The sequence below is a fragment of the Symphalangus syndactylus genome, chromosome 4 (genome assembly GCF_028878055.3).
Source record: "Symphalangus syndactylus isolate Jambi chromosome 4, NHGRI_mSymSyn1-v2.1_pri, whole genome shotgun sequence".
Lineage (NCBI taxonomy): Eukaryota > Metazoa > Chordata > Mammalia > Primates > Hylobatidae > Symphalangus > Symphalangus syndactylus.
Genome location: NC_072426.2, coordinates 72,917,117 through 72,929,731, shown reverse-complemented (window position 1 = coordinate 72,929,731; position 12,615 = coordinate 72,917,117).

The window sequence follows — 12,615 nt, the reverse complement described above, 5'->3', positions numbered from 1 at the left end:
TGGGAGTATCAATATGATGTCATGAGATATTTAATCTATGTGTCTATGCGTTCATGTATGTAACTGATCACTGAAAAGGTGTAACAAGAATGACCAACTGGGGGGAGCATCCTTAACACCTGGATTTTGACCTTGAAATAGAATTTCTCATTAAAAGAAACCAAGGCATTTTGGAGATATGGCTGATTCCAGGTGTGGAACGGGAAACGTGCAAGATGCCTGAAAGAACTTGTCGTAGCAAGGAAGTGGTCAAATGTTAGCAGGATCTTGTCAAAAGAATTCTGGAGGCGACTTGAAGATCCCCCTGGCCAAAAATGGAATAGTTGGAGCTTCAATAATAAAGTTGGCAATGAATTGAAACTCACTGATATGTTTAAACCCATGAATTAATAATATCAAAAGAGAATTCACTTTAGGAGGATGAGAGGGAATAAATTCATATCTTCTTGAAAACTGATGATAAAGAGAATCGAACATTTATTTGGCCTATCCTGTATGCCCTTGACCACTAAGTATCCAGATGGCAGATGAGGGAAAGTACCTCTATATAAAAGTTTTTGGCTGGGCGCGGTGGCTCACGCCTGTAATCCCAGCACTTCGGGAGGCCGAGGCGGTCGGATCACGAGGTCAGGAGATCGAGATCATCGTGGCTAACACGATGAAACCCTGTCTGTACTAAAAATACAAAAAATTAGCTGGGCCTGGTGGTGGGCGCCTGTAGTCCCAGCTATTCAGGACGCTGAGGCAGGAGAATGGTGTGAACCCTGGAGGCGGAGCTTGCAGCAAGCCGAGATGGTGCCACTGCACTCCAGTCTGGGCGACAGAGCGAGACTCTGTCTCAAAAAAAAAAGTTTCCAACTAATAACTGAAATGATTATCATCCACTTTATACTCCCCATTGATTTAATAAATCTGTGTATTAAGCATCAATGGCTGCTAGCATCATCAAAAGAGAAATAACTAGATATTACATGCTTCCTGATGGAAGAAAACAAGACCTCTTATGGTCTTGTCAAAGGAATTGAACCTTAAATCTGAATCAAGCTTTGAATCTAGCTTCCAGAAAATATATAGGATGGAGAGCTACATCCTGCCTATGAAATCAAGAAGACTCAGACTGAGAAACAACTTGTCAAAGGGTCTGGCTTTCTCAACAAATAACACTGTAAGGAAAAGAAAGGATTGGAGAGGAGCTCTATAAACTTGCCTATTATTTTATTTCAGTTGAGACTTGGGCATCATTTAAAACCAATGAAATAGTCAAAACTTAATTCTTTACTATTTTATCACATTTTACTATTATCTCTGCTTTTAAGGTTATTTCACAGATATTAAGGTAGCCGTGTGGTGGAAATACTATACAATGGTGTACCTTACACCTTTTCCCAGTTCTACGTTAGTAACGTCAAGGTGGTTTGAAATTGGCAGTTTGATGGTGGCAGTATTTAGACCAAATCAGGGATGGTTTACTGTTTGGTCAATTTGTCTAGACTTAAAAAGGTGATGGGGAAAATGTTAATGCAGATTAAAATTTAAAATGTGTCTGTAGCTGTTACATGGTGAATAACACAAGAAATTGAGGAAATATTCTTCCAATGTTCAAAAACTGATCTGATTCAGCAAAGAAGCCAGATATATCATGGACAAATGAGTGAAGTTCTGACATGTGTTGATTGTTCTCTTTTGTCTTACTTGTTAATGTAAATAAAAATATCAACCAACATTCATGCCAGATTACACTTGTGAATCAATTGCAATCACAGGATGGCTAGAGATAGAAGAATTTGGGAAAAATAAAAAGATTCTTTGTGAATAAATTGGTTATGTGGAATTAGCAATAAGGAGTATTATCTATTTTATTTATATTAGTTAAATTTATTATACACTTATGTATGTGTGTGGATTTTGTGCCAGTTGTTAAACATTTACCAGCTCACCCCTGGAAACATGGTGTGTAATAACTGTTAGTTGTTTTTATTATTAGTATGGCAATAACACGATGCTGGTCCCTGCAAAGGAATGATGTTCCTAAAGACCAAATGTTTGCCAGGAAAGTAAACTGATCAAGATGACTTAAATTTTAAGATGAGTTAAATTATATATGTCAAGAAAGGCCATCACTGAATTGAAAGAACTTATGTAACAGAAGCACTATGCAATACACAGAAGTCATCTTTACAATAAAGGCTGTTTGGGCCCAATATTTTGCTTCCAGGTATCTATGAAAGGCAGAGCATTGAAAAAACAGAATGAACATCATGTCTTGTCAGAAGCTAAATATCCCATAGACACAGCAGAGATTACAAAATGAACATGCAGAATGTATAACCATAAAATGGCCATCGATCCATTAGGTCCAAATTAAGTAGATTGAATAGGAAAGACAAGTTGCGTGATACCTAAATAAGACATTCATCTATAAAGAAATCCATAAATCTATGGATTGGGAGAATGATGAGCATTTAAGTGTTGCTAAAAGGAAATATGTTTCCACTCACCTATTTGGAAAGATGTGGGTGATGTTTGCTTAGTATGGGTTATATTATAACAACAACATACACAGAAATGACCTGTAGGGTTAAGGGCCTTCGACCATCCTGACATCTGCTAAAAGTTGAGTCCTGGAATTGAGTCACACCTTGTTTATGTTTTCAGAGGGGGAATAGCTGTGTTCATTATTTTAATAAATAACTAGTTGGTGGTCCGGGAATGACAGGATGCCTGGGAGACAGTGATTCCTGTATCCTGCAGTTCATAATGGCAAGGAAATGAAATACTGGATTTAGTCAACCATGCATGGAGTCTGATTTCAGCAAACTCGGTGAAATTTCTTATGGCTCAAGAGGTTAAAATGAATTCTTTGGAAAAAGTGAGATTTCAAGTACAGACAACCCTCCTTAGATTACATGTCGGCAGTTTCAACCAACCAAGGATGGAAAATATTTTTTAAATAACAAAAATAACCATACAACCATAAAAATGACACTAATAAGAATATGCTATAACAACTATTTATATAACATTTACTTGTATTAAGTATTATAAGTGATCTAGAGATGATTTAACATATACAGATGTACAGAGGATGTGACTAGGTTATATGCAGATACATTATGTTCTATAAGGGACTTGGGCATCTGCAGATTGGGTCCTGGAACCAATCTCCAACAAATATTGAGGGACAACTGTATACAAATAATGAAAGGCCAAGTAGGAAGAGACAGAAACTAAAATAACTGGTATGCTTGCATAGCAAGACCTCTGGTGAACACAGATTCCAAAGGATGAACTAAAGTTGACTATGTGGAGCACATAAACATCATAAAAGAGTACAAGTTTATAAAAATATTAGGAAGGTTAAAATTCCTCGTGAACTTTCAGAAAATGCTAGTCAACAAAGAATGCCATTAAATTATATTCAGATCCAGAAGTATGAGAAATGCTACATCTCCAATGAGCAGAATTTTATTTTATTTTATTATTATTTTATTTTATTTTTTAAGACAGAGTCTCACTCTGTTGCCCAGGCTGGAGTGCAGTGGCATGATATCTGCTCACTGCAACCTCTGTCTCCCAGGTTCAAGTGATTCTCCTGCCTCAGCCTCCCAAGTAGCTGGGATTACAGGAGCCAGCCATCATACCCGGCTAATTTTTCTATTTTTAGAGACGAGGTTTCACCATGTTGCCCAGTCTGTTCTCGAACTCCTGGCCTCAAATTATCCACCCACCTCAGCCTCCCAAAATGCTGGGATTACAGGCATGAGCCACTCTCCCCAGCCAGAATTGTCTTAAAACAGGGAAGGATGAAATAAATAATGTAGAGATGGGATAAAAAAGCTAAGAACAGCTATGGAAAGAAATGAAAAGTTTTCAATGAATCTATCTCCAGGGCTAGGCCAACTACATTTTAGTATGTTTCTGCTTCTTGAAGAACTTGCAGATGGAATCCCAGAGCATGTGTCAATGATGTTTGGTAAATAATAGAGGAAATATTCAGAAGCATCAAAGTGAATACTTTTTTTCCAGTGTAGAAAAAAGGTTTGCTCAATGGAAAGTATGCTACATATACAATCTTAGACTCAGCAAAGCCTGTGGCAAAATTGCACATAATATCCTATGGATAAGGAGATAAAAACTTCAGCTTCTGGTACTTTTAAAGAAATACACATCTGTCGAATAACAATTGAGAGTGTTGATAAGTGGCTTGGTGGTATACTACAAGAATAATTGAGTGGCCCAAGACTTTGTCTTTTTTTTTTTTTTTTTTTTTTAGACGGAGTCTCGCTCTGTCACCCAGGCTGGAGTGCAGTGGCGCAATCTCGGCTCACTGCAAGCTCCGCCTCCTGGGTTCACGCCATTCTCCTGCCTCAGCCTCTCCTTGTAGCTGGGACTACAGGCGCCCGCCACCACGCCCGGCTAATTTTTTGTATTTTTTAGTAGAGACGGGGTTTCACCGTGGTCTCGATCTCCTGACCTCGTGATCCGCCCACCTCGGCCTCCCAAAGTGCTGGGATTACAAGCGTGAGCCACCGCGCCCGGCCTAGACTTTGTCTTAATACCATGGTATTAAAACTTTATTAATGACTTAAAGCATAAAAGTCTGCAGATGACAGAACTGGGACGATTAAGCAATATGGCTCACAATCTATATGCAAAATTATATTAATAGACTTATGCTCTTGCAGTGGTGGATTAGCTGATATCAGGTGATTCCTCCAACTGAGAACTAGAAAAGCTGATAAGATTTTATTTATTTATTTATTTATTTATTTATTTTTAATTTATTTAGAGACAGTGTCTTGCTCTGTCACCCAGGCTGGAGTGCAATGGCATGATCTTGGCTCACTGCAGCCTCCACCTCCTGGGTTCAAGCGATTCTCCTGCCTCAGCCTCCCAAGTAGCTGGGATTACAGGCACACACCACCACACCCAGCTAATTTTTGTATTTTTAGTAGAGATGGGTTTTCCCCATGTTGCCCAGGCTGGTCTCGAACTCCTTGCCTCAAGTGATCCGCCCAGCTCGGCCTCCCAAAGTGTTGGGGTTACAGGCGTGAGCCACTGCTCCCAGGCCAGCTTACACTGCTTCTGTTCAGCTTCTTTCACTCAGGATAACATTTTGTGATTCATCCAGGTATTCGTGTGTATCACAGTCTTTTCCTTTTTACTGCTGGTAGCATTACATTGTGTGCCTACAGTACAATGAATGTATACATTCATCTGTTGGTATTTATGTTGCCAGGGGAGAAAACTTACTGGGAATGAGGCACAAGAATGGTAAGATGTGTCATATTTTGATAGGGATATGGGATATGCATTTGTTGAAGCTCATCAAATTATACACTTTCAGATCTGTGCATTTATCTGCATGAAAATTAGGCCACAATTAAAACAAGGGAAAATATATTGAAAATTTTAAAAAGTTACCTTCTCTGGAAGACTATAACATCATCCAGATTACCTAAACTAACTGACAATGTTTCATATGCAGTGTTTGGCATTCAATAATAAGAGCAGGCATATAATAAAGCAATAATTGACCAAAATCAAGAGGAAAAGCAGACAATAGAAACAGTTATACATGAGATCCAAATATTGGACTTAATCCAAAGACTACGATTAATATGTTCAAGAAATTATATGAAAATATTAAGAATTTCAGCAGGAAATGAAAAATTACAATAAGATTTAAATGGAAATTCTGAGACTGAAAAATAGAGTAACTGAAATTAAGAATTTAACAGATGAGTTTGCAGATAGACTAGACAAAACTAAAGAGGCAAACCAGAAGATATGTCAAAGAAATAGCCAGACTGAAACTCAAAGAGAAAAAAGGATTAAGAAAAAAAAAAAAAAAAACGAAAGAAATGACCGTAAGGGTATACGCGACATGACAAAAAAAAAAAAAAAAAAAACTTAACATACATACAATGGTAGTTCCAGGAAAGGTGGGAGAGAATATGACAAAACCACTATTTGAAGAGATAATGGCTGAGAATTTTTCAAAATAGATTTAAAAATTATTAAGCATAGATTGAGGAAGTTCTATAAACCAAAGCAGGATAAAGACAAAACCACATCTTAGGCACATCATAGGGAAACTCCCCGAAAATATAGCCAAAAGAAAAAAGGACATATTACTTTTAAATGAGCAACAATAAGACTGACAGCTGACTTTTAAACAAAAACTGTAGAATGCTGAAATTAAACTGCCAATCTAAAATCTATACTCAACAGTAATATCCCTCACAGAGGAAGAAAAATAAAGATAATTTTTAGAAGAATGAAAATGGAGAGAATTTGCCACTAGCAATTTTTTCCCTGGCATACAATTTAAATGCCAGTTAGAAGTTTCTTGATAAATGAAAGAGTAAATGTAGCTCCCTAGGCAAAAGAAACATGATCCTAGGTGGAAGCATGGAGATTAAGGGAAGAAAACGAAAAGTATGAAAGGGTCAATATATGAATTGTGGGGCATTTGTGTGTGTGTGTGTGTGTGTGTACTCTCACATGGCTATGATACATTACAATAATACAAGTAATGAGAGACAAGTAAATAGAGTCAAAATGTTCTGAGGTAGTGGCATTATTTAGTAAGTCATGTTTATATGGAATTAACCTAAATACCCATCAATGACAGATTGGCTAAAGAAAATGTGGTATATATACACCATGGAATACTATGCAGCCATAAAAAGTGAGATCATTTCTTTTGCAGGAACATGGATGGAGCTGGGGGCCATTATCCTTAGCAAACTAACACAGGAACAGAAAACCAAATACCACATGTTGTTACTTACAAGTGGGAGCTAAATGATGAGAACTCATGGACAAAAAGAGGGGAAAAACACTCACTGGGGCCTGAGGGTAGAGGGTGGGAAGAGGTAGAGGATCAGAAAAAATAACTACTGGGCTAGGCTTAGTACCTGGGTAACAAAATAATCTGTACAACAAACCTCCATGACAGGAGTTTACCTGTGTAACAAACCTGCACAGGTACCTCCAACCTAAAAGTTTAAAAAAGAAAAAAAGGAAAATACTAGTTTATATTAGATTTATTAAGTCAAGAGTCATGTAATTTCTAGGGTAATTATAAAAGCCAAGAAACTATAGTAAAGGAAAGTGAAACATTGAAAAGCCACTAGTTTGAAAGAAGGCGAAATAAATAGGGGGGAGAGAAAGAATAATGTAGGAGAGGCGGGAAAAATGGAAAATAAATAGTAAGATGTTAAGTTCAAACATAAAAATACGTACACGAAATTTAAATAAGCTAAATGCTTTACTTAAAAGTTTATGATACTGGCCAGAACACAAAACTTACATATATATTGCTTATAAGAGTCATGTCCTAAATATTAAAATACAGAAAGGTTTAATGCAAAAGAACTATCATGTAAACTTTTTTTTTTGTTTTTGTTTTTAGATGGAGTCTCGCTGTGTCACCCAGGCTGGAGTGCAGTGACACAATCTCAGCTCACTGCAAACTCCACCTCCCAGGTTCAAGTGATTCCCCTGCCTCATCCTACCAAGTAGCTGAGACTACAGGCATGTGCCAACACACCTGGCTAATTTTTGTATTTTTAGTAGAGAGGAGGTTTCATCATGTTGACCAGGCTGGTCTCGAACTCCTAACCTCAGGTGATCCATCACCTCGGCCTCCCAAAGTGCTGGGATTACAGGCATCAGCCACCGCACCCGGCCTGTCATGTAAACTTTAACAAAAGGAATCTATTGCTTCAAGGCAAAAAGCATTCCTAGAGATAAAGAGAGATATTTTATATTGATAAAAGGGCCAGTCTTCCAGGAAGATATAAAAGTTCTAACTTGTATGCACCTAGTTACATAGCCTCAAAATATGGAAAGCTAAAACTGACAAAACTAAAAAAAAAAAAAAAAAAGAAGGACAAATCCACAATCACGGTAGGAAATTTTAACACATCATTCTCGATAAATGATAGAACACACTGACAAAAAAAAATCAGCAAAGATATAAAAAATTTGAAAGCACCAGTAATTACTATGCCCTAATTGATGTGCAGAACACTGCATGCAACAATATTAGAATGCACCTTCACTTAAAGTGCATATGAGACACTTACCCAAACTGATTGTATGTTGGATAATGAAGTTTCAACACATTTCCGTGAATGCGGTATGCTGTCTGACTACGGTGAAATTAAGCAAGAAATCGTTATCAAAAAGATAACTATACAAGTCACATGGGCTTTGAAATTAGGCAACATACTTTTAAATAACCCATGGGTCTAAGAATAAATAGTGATGGCAATTAGAAAATACTTTAACTGATTTATTTTGAATATATGACAGTTTACCTCATGAAAATAAGCGAACAGCAAATTAAACAGAAAGAAGTAGGAGGAAAATAATGAAGTTAAAAGAAAGAAAAACAACTGAATAGAAAATAGATTTACAATATAAAGGATGGCTAAAGACAAAAGATAATTATTTGAAAAAAATAATAAAATTGATAAATCCATGGCCAGAGAGAGATGGAGACAGAGATAACAAATAACAAATATTAAGAATAAAAAACAGGAGTGAACATCATTACAAACTCTAGAGACATCTAAAAGGTACTAAGAGGACTTTATGGAAATAGTTATGTCAATAAATATGAAAATTTAAATAAAATGAAAAAATTCCAGGAAAAAAATACTAAGATTGACAAAGGAAATATAAAATCTGAATATCTATCACAAAAATCAGCTTCATAATTAAACGACTTTCTGCAAAGAAAAGTCCAGACCCAGGTGGCTTCACTGGTGAATTCTTCCAAACATTTAAGGAAGAAATAACAATTATATACACATTTTTGCAGAGAATTAAAAAAGAGGGGACAGTACTTGCTCATTTTTTGAGGCCAGCAAAACCTCATACCTAACAAGAACACAACAGGAAAGGAAAATTATAGTCTCATCTCTCTCATAAACACTGGTGCAATTCTAAACAAAATATTAGCAAATCAAATCTTTTTTTTTTTTTTTTTTTTTTTTTTTTGAGACGGAGTCTTGCTCTGTCACCCAGGCTGGAGTGCAGTGGCGCGATCTCGGCTCACTGCAATCTCCGCCTCCCGGGTTCACGCCGTTCTCCTGCCTCAGCCTCTCCGAGTAGCTGGGACTACAGGCGCCCGCCACCACGCCCGGCTAATTTTTTGTATTTTTGGTAGAGACGGGGTTTCACCGTGGTCTCGATCTCCTGACCTCGTGATCCACCCGCCTCGGCCTCCCAAAGTGCTGGGATTACAAGCGTGAGCCACCGCGCCCGGCCAGCAAATCAAATCTTATTATTTATAAGAAGCATAGTGCACCATGACCAAGCTAGATTTATTTCAGAAATATGTTTTTGTTTAATAGTTGAAAACCAGTCAATATAACTTACCATATTAACATAACTAAAGAGAAAAATCATAAGATCATCTTAGTGGATACGAAACTAACAGTTAATATAATTAAACACCATACATAATAAAGACTCTTAGCAGCCTAACAGAATGGAACTTCCTAATCTGATATAGAATATTTTAAAAATTTACAGCAAACATCATACTTAATGTTTAAATTTTGAAAGCTGTTCCTAAGATTGAGAATGAGACAAGGATGTCAGTCACCATGACAACTCAACACTTTACTGGAAGTCCTAGAGAGTGCAACACGCAAGAATAAAATTAAAGGTGTAATGATCCAAAACCAAGATATGAAACTGTCATTATTTTTTTTTTTTTTACAAAAAAACAACATATAATAATAGAATTAATGAATTTAGTAAGGTCAAGTGAGTACAAAATATAAAAATATAGAAAAAAATCAATTGTACTTTTTATGTCAGCAATAAACTATTAGAAGAAAAACTTAAAAGTTATCTATTACCACAGCATCAAAAAACATCACATATGTGGAATTAAATATAACGAAGATGTGCAAGGCCTTACACAGCAACCTACAAAACATTCTAGGGAGAAGTTAAAGAAAACCTAAAGAAATGGAAAGGTATACCTTGCTCATATATTAGAAGTCTCCGTTCTCCATAACATTAATTTATAAATTCAATGCAATCCCAACTAAAGCCCTGGCAGAGGCCACGCGCCTTGGCTCACGCCTGTAATCCCAGGACTTTGGGAGGCCGAGGCGGGCGGATCACAAGGTCAGGAGATCGAGACCATACTGGCTAACATGGTGAAACCCCATCTCTATTAAAAATACAAAAAATTAGCTGGGCGAGGTGGCGGGTGCCTGTAGTCTCAGCTACTCGGGAGGCTGAGGCAGGAGAATGGTGTGAACCCGGGAGGCAGAGCTTGCAGTGAGCCGCGGTCGCACCACTTCACTGCCTGGGTGACAGAGTGAGACTCCGTCTAAAAAAAAAAAAAACCCTGGCAGATTCGTCTCTGGAAATGGTCAAGGCTGATCCTAAAATGTATATGGCATCAAAAAGAACTTAGAATAGTCAAAAGTATATTGAAGGAGAGCAAAGTTTGAAAACTTCTATTACCAGATATCAAAACTTACTCTAAAGAATGCTTGTCCATCCCACAGTCCACCAGCTCCATGCAGCTCAGAACGGCTTTGAATGCGGCCGACAGAGATTTGCAAACTTTCTTAAAACATTATGAGGTTTTTTGTTGTGATTATTATTATTATTATTTTTTTTTAGTTCATCAGCTATTGTTAGTGTTAGTGTATTTTATGTGTGGTCCAAGCCAATTGTTCTTCCAATGTAGCCCAGGGAAGCCAAAAGATTGGACACCCTGCTCTACAGCTATAGTAATTTAATATTAATGTAAAGATATAGACAGAACAATTGAACAGAATAAAGACTAGAAAAACATCTAAACATATTACTAATTATTTAAACATATTACTGATTTTCGGTAATGAAAATCAATTAACTACTGACATGTATTACCTATATGAATCTCACAAACAATATTGAATGAAAGACTCAAGACAGAGGTTATACATTCCATTTCAAAATTTCAAAAACAGCAATCAAGACCAGTGTCAAAAGTTAGCATAGTGATTACTTCTGAATACTGCTAGAAGATAAACTCAGATAACCAGGAGATTAATGAGGAAAACAAACAATCAAAAATGGCAGTAAGCATTGAATCTAATTACCTATAGGAGGCCAAGACTAATATAGGGATTATGATTTGAAAATTGAATGTTGGAGTTGTAAACCTTGATAATAGAATAGATACATAACTATCTATATAGAGAGAGGCTGAGGTATGAGAATCGCTTGAACCTGGGAGGTGGAGGTTGCAGTGAGCCGAGATTGTGCCACTGCACTCCAGCCTGGGTGCCTCCAGCGAGAGTCTGTCTCAAAAAAAAAAAAAAGTTAGGAATAACTGTGCACCAGATAACAGAGCATCAGCATTCACAGAGAAGAGCTATAGGGGAAACAAGAAAAAATATAGAAGACACGGCATCTTAATTATTTAATTCATGTGTTTTAGTTCATTAAACATCAAGAGGACCAAAATTAAGTAAGACTAAAAAATACTTAAATATCACAATTGATAAGGTAGAAATATGTGTGTGTATGTCTGAACATAACAACTCATTCTTTTTTAAGTGGCAATGACATTCATAAAACTTTTCCATAAGGCCTCAAAGATTTCAGTGAATTCTCAATGGTAGTAAATATAGACATTCTCTGATCACAGTACACTAAAGTACAAAGCAAAAACCAAATCAGGAACAAAAATTCTACTGCTTTGATGTTAAAAACCTCTCAACTCAACTCTTGAGTCAAAAAGGAAAATTTGGCCAGGCACGGTGCCTCACACCTGTCATCCTAGCACTTTGGGAGGTGAGGAGAGAGGACCACTGGAACCCAGGATTTCAAGACTGGCCCGGGCAACATGGTGAGACCTCATCTCTGCAAGAAATTTAAAAATTAGCGAGAAGTGGTGGCACTCACTAGAGTAGTCCCAGCTACTCCAGAGGCTGAAGCGGGAGGATTACTTGAGCCCAGGAATTTGAGGATGCAGTGAGCTATGATCATACCATTGCAGGGCAGCCTGGATGACATAGCAAGAGCCTCTCTCAAAAAAAAAAAAAAAAAAAAAAAAAAAAAGAAAAGAAAAACTTGGCTGATATTACTGAATATATAAAAACAAATGATAAGAAAACTCTATCAGAACTTATGGGTGCTCAGAAGAAAAGGTATAGCCTTATTTATTAATAAATACATGACCTAACTTCAGAATATACTAAAAGAACATTAAAAATAAACCCAAGGTAAGTAAAATACAATAATTTGTAAACATAAATTTGAACTTAATTAATTAGAACAGAGAAAAATAGTCTAACTAATAAGTTGACTGAAGAATTGGCTCTTTGAAGGAAAAAATTAGTGAAATAGAAGTGATAAACTGTTAGCTAACTTGTCTGGGTCAATGCAAAATGTAAATATTTTAGTGCTTCCTTATTATTATTTAACAAAATCTGTGATGGAATTATATAAGCAGGCTTGAAAAGTTGCCTTTTGGGGTTATTTAATGTTCATTTTCTTATCTCTAGCAAAATTAACCAAAGTTGTGTAGCTAGATGGCACATTGTTTTAATGGTTTCTGGAAAAGTACATACACATTCAGAG